This window comes from Gopherus flavomarginatus, chromosome 2 (assembly GCF_025201925.1).
Source record: "Gopherus flavomarginatus isolate rGopFla2 chromosome 2, rGopFla2.mat.asm, whole genome shotgun sequence".
NCBI classification, from domain to species: Eukaryota; Metazoa; Chordata; order Testudines; family Testudinidae; genus Gopherus; species Gopherus flavomarginatus.
In genome coordinates, this window is record NC_066618.1 from 194,865,930 (window position 1) to 194,875,336 (window position 9,407).

Sequence of the window (9,407 nt, forward strand, 5' to 3'; positions counted from 1 at the left end):
GCTTATGCACCTAACTCCTGCTGAAGAGCCTAATTCTGATCTCACAAAGATTTTGCTCCATTACTCCTGCCTTCCATCATTGTGAGTAAAGATCAGCTCTTTGGCTTCACGTCCCAGAGAAACAAACCTGCATATATTGTCCTCTGTCCATTCACAAAGTACTCATGAGAAACTGTAAGAGTTATGGCCACCAACTGGGAGTACTATATGGTCGTAAGTGTGTGAGACAGGGAAGGTGCTCTTCAGTTTCTGGATAAGGAAACCTGGGAGATTGAATCAGTTACAAATGTTATCAAATAGTTTTTGACAAAGACAGAGCATACCACTTGTGGATAGAAAGGCTGGTGAATTCTCTGAGTAACAATATGTGTGCTATAAACTCATCTTGACCAGAATGAGAAGGCTTTGAAGATTTAAAAAAAGGAAAAAATGATCTTTACATAAAAATATTACTTAAGCTCTGGAATACTGAAACTGTAACATAATTCAGAACAGAGACTAAATAAGTTATCTTAAGCATTATGTCTTCACTTGGGAAGGGAGACCATGATGAAAATGCAGCAAAGAGTCCTGTGGCACCTTATAGACTAACAGACGTATTGGAGCATGAGCTTTTGTGGGTGAATACCCACTTCGGTGGACGCATGTATTCACCCACGAAAGCTCATGCTCCAATACGTCTGTTAGTCTATAAGGTGCCACAGGACTCTTTGCTGGTTTTACAGATAGAGACTAACACGGCTACCCCTCTGAAACATGATGAAAATATTTGCTCCCTGCTTTTCTGCTGAGGTGCATATTTTTCCCATTCAATTTACCTCTGAAGTTAATCCCTTTGATGCCATATGGGTGTTGAACATACAACCAACAAAGGGATCTGTCATAGGGCATGCTATATATCTCCAGTTGTTAGCGGTACTGGTGGAAATGCAGGGCTTCCTGCATTATCTATGGTATTCTGTGGGTCATCTTTGCATAACCACTACTTTTGTGAATAGCTAGACTTTTAATATCAGTGATCAACCTAACAGAAAAAGCAAACATTCTTCATTCTTCGAGAACCGGATTCCTCCATTTCTTGAATTGAGAACTATATATGGCCCTTCCGCCAGGTGGTGTCTGCAGCAACAAGGGATGGGTTCAATAGCCAGAGGTTCCTCTGAAAATTACAAACCCAAACCAGCTTCAAACCTACTCAGAAGCCTGGAAAAACCAAATACCTTCCTGGGTGCCTCTAAAAATCAATATTTCCTGATTCGCAAGTGTGTGTATAACAAAACAAAAAACCTCTTTTATTAAGGGGAAAGTTACCACAGCATTAATTTGGGAAAGCACAGCAACAATGGCTCAGCAATATGCAAACAATAAGTAAAACGCTCACCCTAAAGTATCTTGGCCAATAGTCCTGTGCCTAAGTTTCCCACCTTGTATTGTGAAAAGTCTAATGGACAAATGTCCCTTCAACATTCCACTCCTCCTTTCCCTCTGCTGAATCACCCGAGTCTACGGTGCATTCTGGAGAGGTTCAGGTGACTGACGCTTCCTCTGCTGCAGCTTTTCTGCTACTATCACCTCTTGGTGCAATCACTTCTCACTGCTGGTGTGGCCTCTTCTTGCCACTGGCACTGCTGCCATTGGTCTGCTGCATCCTTTGTATAGTCCAATCTGGTTCAGTCAAGTCCATTCCCACAGTACAATTACTACCCAACTATGAATAATCATAGTTCTAGTATTTGCTGCTGCTGTTGTACCTTTCATCATGTTGCCTTTTAGTCACAATGCCTTGTTCTGCGGTTAAACCACCTAGACCAGTTCTTAGTGATTTCAATTCTAGTGATTTCCCTAGGTAGTGGGAACCTCACTGCAGCTGCTCTCTCTGTACTGTCTTTAACCACAACGCTATCTCCATACTATGCCTCGGCTCTGTCTTTAAAAACACGGGCATGAGAGAGCCAAATGGCATCTAAGACTCTTAAGCAGAATCCTCACCACCAAATAGGAACACCTTCCCCCCACCTCCTCTGACTTGCACTTGGATTTGGCTGACTACTCCATACTTAATGAATGAGATTTAAGTGGTAGTGACCCCTCAATGAGCATGTATCAGCTACAGTTCTGCTGCCATATAATAAGGATAACAACTGTGCATTACCCCTGCATCTGAAGTGAATTTTAACCCAAAATTAATTTAATTTAAGTGAATTTTAACCCAAAAGAGCAAAAAAAATAATTATTTTGGCAGAGTAGGTGTGTCTATGCAAATTAGATTAGCGCATGAGGTCTTTTTCCTCCAGTTCATACATAGCTAGCAGAAAAGAACTCATTCACATCAATGGGTTACATCCTTCTACCAAACCAAGAATTTGTCATCCTGGCAAATGACATATTGTATTAGGTCCATTATTTCTCCCCATAGGATCTTAGAAAGCCTACTATTGCATGCAGACTAAATCTATTAGTTCCTTTCTAACAATTCCAAGCACATTATAAATTAACTTGTTTACTGACATGATAACCCTGTCACAAGATAACTCTATCATAAGAAAGCATTGCAGGGTTAGGAGGGATTTCAGTTTGGGCTAGGGATAGTAGAGGTTCCCCTCAAGGTCCCCCAGATATTGACCTAAGCTCCTCTCTATCTTGTTTTAGTACTAGAGTTTCAGAGCACCAAGGATGTCTTCTATTTATATGTCTGCATTGTCCAACAATCTAGGGGCATTGTTAGAGTCCTGTCTTTCTTCAAGGAGGTCTGGGAATATTGTAGGGCCAACTGATATACCAGTGTCTCATCTCATTGAGGGCCATGGTACTCCAGCAATGGACATACATGAGTATACATTGAGTATAAGACCAAAGAAGTGGAACTCTCACAGAGTTCATCAGACTGAGATGAGAATCCATTCTAGTATATGCCATAGTAATGTACTCCTCTTCTGACTCACTTTCAGACTCTCAGAGTCGTGGTGGTTTACCCTCAGAATGCCCACTGCACGAGTTGGGTAGCAGCTTTGGTCCAACATCCTTTTGCTGCCCAGGTCCTATACAGTGGCACATCTTGCAAGGGGCATTCCTAATTCCCTCACAGGTAATAGGAGGTTCCTATGTACTGTCTTTATTTGACCTGTCCCAGTCTCAGGTTTGAGATTGTGTACTGAGAGAGCACCTGATTCCCTCCCCAAACACCCAAGATAAAGTAGTGCCTTCTATCTTTCTGCTATTTTGTGTTTGCCAGCTGCACCCAAATTTCACAACAAAACTCTGTTTCCTGGAAGGAGATCCTTAGATCAAATTCTAGCATCATAAGAACACTTATTTCTGTTTACATTCTTATGGACAATAGCTAGACAATAAGCATCTTGCAACTTTTCTCTTAACTGGATGATATATTAGTGATGTATCTTGTAGTTATAGCAATCCTCCAATATTACAAAACACAAGACTATGGGTAATCTAGGTTCTTGCCCAAACATCAGGAGATACGGGACTCCTGTAGCATTGTTCTTTGTAGCACTATATGCATGCACCAAAAATGTAACCCTTTTACAAAGCCCACAACACTTCATAAACAAAAAGAGTGGTCCAGTCAAATTGAAATCTTTTCTGTATTTTTATTTTCCTATTTCTTTCCCTAGTCACAGTTTTAATGGAATAAAATAAATCTCAGCAAATATCATGGTTACCCAAAGAAAGCCTACTACATTCAAAGCAAAATTAAAATGTAATATTTATAGTTCAGGATATTTTATTGCCAGATTCAAGATTTTAATTATAAGGCCAGATCCCCAGTTGATGTAAATCAATTTAGCTTTATGGAAGTCAAAGCATTCATGCTGATTTACACAAACTGAGGATCTGGGCCAAATAAAAAATGCCGTAAAAAATTTATCTATTACACGTTTCCAGCTCTGATGTGTGATACTGATTTGGTGACAGGTGCTTATTTACAAGCATCCATGGCATCATTTAAATAGATCTAGCTTTTGAAGTATATACCATAACTGTTATATCATAACTGTGTTATGAAGGAAAACATTTGCCTCTTGGGCAAAATCCCTAGAGGCAAATCCTAGTACCTATAATGTAATCCAAAAGATAACAGATGACAGACTAGTTTCATTTGCCCCCTTTTTTCTATCACCTCACACACTGTGGTAAAATACTTTTTCAGTGTCTGGAACCATAAAATGAGGCAGGAAACTCATCAGGTGTCTTAGCTTGTATCCAAATCTCCCTCAAACATTACTTTGTCGTAAAAACTTCGTTAGCAATATGCTGAGCATTTTACAGTTCCTGAAGATATGATAGTAACATTTATATTGCTTTGTATTATATATTCAGTCACTACCCATCAACTCAAACAAATGGTTTGATTTTGCCTTCCTCTAATTACAAAGGCAGCCAATAATTAGAGCAGTTTTTTTCCATATAGATTCTCTGTCTTCTAAATACATCAATAGTTGTGGTTTTCCTAAAGAGTCTAAATGTACTGTAGTAGGTGCCCTTGAGAAACATTTTGTTGGTATTTAAATTAAATAAAGTTTTTTTTTCCTCCACCTCTTAAAAAATTCTACTGTGTGCTGCTCCTAAATAATACCCACAGCCTAGAAGTGGCCCCTACTTTACAGAATAGAAATTTCTGTAGCTTCCTTTAGAGAATGAAATTATACCAGTATCACTCATTTCCCTTCCTAGGTGAATGAAGATGACAAATTTGTCATTTAAAGTTTGGGCCTACTGTGGCTATAAAAACATTCTATAAATATAAATTAACAAGTACAACAGAATGAAGCAGAGGATGGAACTTTTCTCTTCTCAATCAGAAAACACTCTGCTGTAAATCTTTTGGAATGGGTAAATTTGGTTCAAACCAATATTTGGCTTATATTTTCAGTGGTGCCACTGTTTTTGGCACTCAATTTAAGACACCTTAAAGAGGTCTGATTTTCAGAGAAAGGGTGCTCAGCTTGGATTTGCTGCTTCAGACAGCTTTGAAATATCTTAAGTTGGGCACCCAAAATGTGCTAATAGAATCAGTTGAAAATTTTCCACTGGAACAGTTTTTCCACTGGAAAATGTTTTATTTCCACCAACTCAGCATACTGCAGGATCATGTCAAATCAGTTAAAACTTTCAATGGACACCAAACAGGAAAGTTGGGTGGCTAGCCAGCCTGCCTCCCTGTTTTCCTACCTGCTAACCAGTCAGCTGTCAGGCAGTCTGCCAGATTCCCTGGGCTTCCCATCTCTCCATCTCCTTGCCTGGGGGGCTGGCAGTCTATCTGAGTCACCCATCTCCCTTGGCTTCCCAAATGGTAGACTCCCTAGACTGCCAGTCTAATGGGCAGCCAGGGAGCTAAATGGTCTGGCAAACCAGGCATCTGGGGAACCAGATGGGCTGCTGGTAAAGAAAAAATTCTGTTTCAGTTCTCTTGAAACAAATGTTGTCTGGATTTTCCTTGCTAGGGAAATTTTTGAGTTGTTCGCTTTTCATCCCAATTCAGTTCGAAATCCCACCCCCCAACTCATTTTTTCACACGGAGAAAAACCTGTTTCCTTGCCAGCTGTTGTGACTTTTGAAAATTTAGTCTAATATTACTGAAAATACTCAGAGAGCACATTACTTATAACAAATACTTCTGTGAATCTGGGACACTGTAAAATAAGAGGAGGAAGAGGCGGCATGGTTTAGAGTAGCCGAGGAAACATGAACTGGAATCGGTTTCCTACAGCTTCCTTCCCCCTCCTTCAGATTGACATCATCAGAGAAATGCCCCACACTTGGGGAGAGAACATAAACCTCACTGTTTCTAGAACCTAATTGGAGTCAGGCCAGAGCAGTACTTAATTTGTGCCAGGGCTGAACCCCAAAGTCTCTAGGCTTGGCAGTTCATAGCCCTTATACCTCTGGGCTTGGTGCATCACTTCTCCTATTGCTGCTGCTGTCTCCTCTGCTCAATCCCCAAACCAATCTGAGAGCAGCTTCTGGACTCTCCTACTTGCACACACAGCTCTCAGCTCTGAGAACACTAGCACTTCAGGTGGTGGAGGAATTAGCTTCGACATTCTCTTTTAACTGGTAGGGGAGATGATGCAAGCCACATGTTCAAAAGCAACCCCACCATTTAGCAGCTGGATCCTATACCTAGTCTGCACACCAGCCCTCAATCCTTCACCTAACCTGTCCACCACCACACACACCCAGCATCTGCCTGCACCATTCTGAGAGACTTCTCTCACCAACTCCCCAAACCAATCATGGTTACATGCTGTGAGACTCCCGTCTCACAGTCTAAACCTGACAAGGCTCAAGGTCTTCCCATAGCCTCCTCCCTATCTCTTCTCTCCTGTTTACTCCCAACCCTTATCTAAACTTTGAGGGGAAGAAGGTATTGAGAAAACAGCTCTGGCATTTTATTTAGTTCTGACCACTGTGTGTTCACACATCCCAAACTCTCAAAGTAAAGCACATTTGGAGACTGATGAGTTTCACCTGGTTTCATCTTAAAACTACCTGAAATGAAAAAAAAAAATCACAGTTTCAATGAAGAAGACCGTGAACAAACTGAGGTTTGCTAAATATCTTCTAAATCTAACCTCAGCTTTGAATCTGTATTGAAACCATGCTCTTTGCTGTCCTTGTAAATGATTTGCACAGTTCTAATATATAAATGTACTTATAATTTATGGTTTCTGAAAATTCTCATATAGCAGCAGTCAACATAAGAAGTCTTGATAATACTATTAATATGATTTACAACAAAAAGTAATGAAATTTTTGAAATATGGTATGTGAAAAACAGCACATTTCCAATGGAAATCTTAAACTATGTGCAGCAATGTTGTTAATAGAATTAATGTTTACTGTCTTGAAATGCTAATGTCAAATTTTTCAAGATTTTCTCATCAATGGGATTATTTTCTTATTTTATATTTTATTGTGTCCATTCAAGAATCTCAAATGTTGTTAAATTGTATAAACAGACATCTGCAAGCCAGGTATCTGCAAGCCTCCTGAGGCCCATCCAAAAAAGAGTGAATTCTTGCAGCAGAAAAGATCAGTTCAAAGATGTCGCACTCCTGAAATATGAGAGTTGACTAACTCAGGCTTCCCAGTTGCAATGTTCCATTCTTTGGGAGAGCCTCTTTTGCTTTTGGCACTGAAAGTAATCAAAGAATCAAGCCAAATGCAATAAGAAATAGTGTTTTTTCTTCATAGTGACCTGATAAGCCAAATAGTCAAAATACTACTAGATTTGCATAATAAATGGCTCACTTCCTCCTGCCCCTTTTGAGCAGAAAAATTCTGCTAGTCTGTTATTTGATTCCAGTAATGAATACTCTACTTGTCTCCAGCGTAAGCTCTCCAACTTTTCTCCTTCAAAAGACAGGACTCAAAGACCTTCATTCAGTTGTATTTGCTGATACATTATATTCAGGAAAGCAGGTTCCAACATCAGCTCTCTTTAAGTGATTACCAGTATTTCAGCTATTTAACTAATACTAAGCATGTCCACATGGTTGAATTCTGGAGCCATGGCCCCAAGAAATCTTGTCTGTCGCAGGAATTACTAACATAGAATTATCCTCTGCTTTAGAATGTATTTTGCTACAGAGCCCTCAGAATCACTTATCTATTGCAGGGAAGACAGACCTTTCAAGCCAGAGCCCTACAGTATTTTTGGGTGTTAAGATGACTGTGGGAGTGGGAGAAGTGGCTTATTCTAAGGGTGGGTGCAGGAGGGATCTGGTAGATCGGGCACTGTGGGAACATTTTCTAGGCATGTTAGGGGATTCAGGTTGGGAATATTTGTCACCAGTTGAGGAGTACAGAATCATCCTTCTGGTAGGAAGTTTAGTCACAGCAGGCTCCTCTCCTCTAACCCAGAGGTCAAAATCCTAGTTTCATTGATGTCAACAGCAAAATTTTTATTTACTACACAATGTACCCCAGATCTTTTTGATCTCCTTTATCAATCTGGCTGCTAAAAAGGAGAGGATTTTGTTTGCTCTCCCGGGGCGTGAAGCATCTTCCTTTTCCCTCCTTCCCTCAAGTAGACTTTTCTGATAGCTTTTCATCTTCAGCATTAAAGCGACAGCTCTTTGTGGCTCTCTCCCCTCCCACACCTTTCAAAGAGACCTAGAAGTTCCCCTCATCCCAGAACCTTTTGGTCAGAATTCCCCTATCCAGTGTCATGTTGGGAGTAGAGTAAAAATACCAGTATGGAATAACAGCTGCCATCTTTGAGTTGGACATTCCCCACAAGCTGGTTTGTAGTAATTGTAATTCCATTACAGTAACTGTGCCAACTGTCTTTTTTAATATTCAAATGTAATAAGTGGTGGCTACTCAGCAAAAATATAAAAAGCTGAGTAAAGAGCCTTTCATTATTTTTCACTGGAAAGTTGTTCTAAGACACGTGTAACCAGAACAACACAACAGCTACATTTATTATTCTTTTGTTTCAGGCAGAAATACACAAACTATTACTATTACTTTAGACCTTGCCATATTCCCTATGTGAAGCACAGGGATTACAGTACTGAGATAAAGTTGCCTAGTTATCTAAGGCAAGAGTGGAAAGTTTATAAGCACAATCACTGTAATATGATATTTACGCTATTTAGACTTTCATATGTCTCTGGTATTTCTTCTATGCCCATGTAACTAGTATAATAAAGCAGACAGTCTTGCATTTTCTTCAGAAACAAAGCTGAAGAAAAAAAATCTGAATCTTCTCATGATGCATGGGAAACTGCAAAGCCAATAGTGAGTTTCTCTGAAAACAGTAAAAAGAAAGAGGAGTACTTGTGGCACCTTAGAAACTAACCAATTTATTTGGGTATAAGCTTTCATGGGTTAAAACCCACTTCATCGGATGCATGCAGTGGAAAATACAGTCAGAAGACATTTATACACAGAGAACATGAAAAAAAAATCGGTGTTGCCATACCAACTATAATGAGACTAATCAATCAAGGTGGGCATTTATCAGCAGGAGAAAAAAAAGTTTTGTAGTGATAATCAGGATGGCCCATTTCCAGCAGTTGACACTAAGGTGTGAGTAACAGTAGACGAAAAATTACCATTACTTTGTGTAATGACCCATTCACTCCCAGACTTTATTCAAGCCTAATTTAATGGTGTCCAGTTTGCAAATTAATCCAAATTCTACAGTTTCTCATTGGAGTCTATTTTTGAAGTTTTTTTGTTGGAGAATTGTGACTTTTAGGTCTGTAACTGAGTGAGCAGGGAGGTTGAAGTTTTCTCTGGTTTTTGAATGTTATAATTCTTGATGTCTGATTTGTGTCCATTTATTCTTTTGCATAGAGACTGTCTGGTTTGGCCAATGTACATGGCAGAGGGGCACTGCTGGCACGTGATGGCATATATCATATTGGTAGATGTGC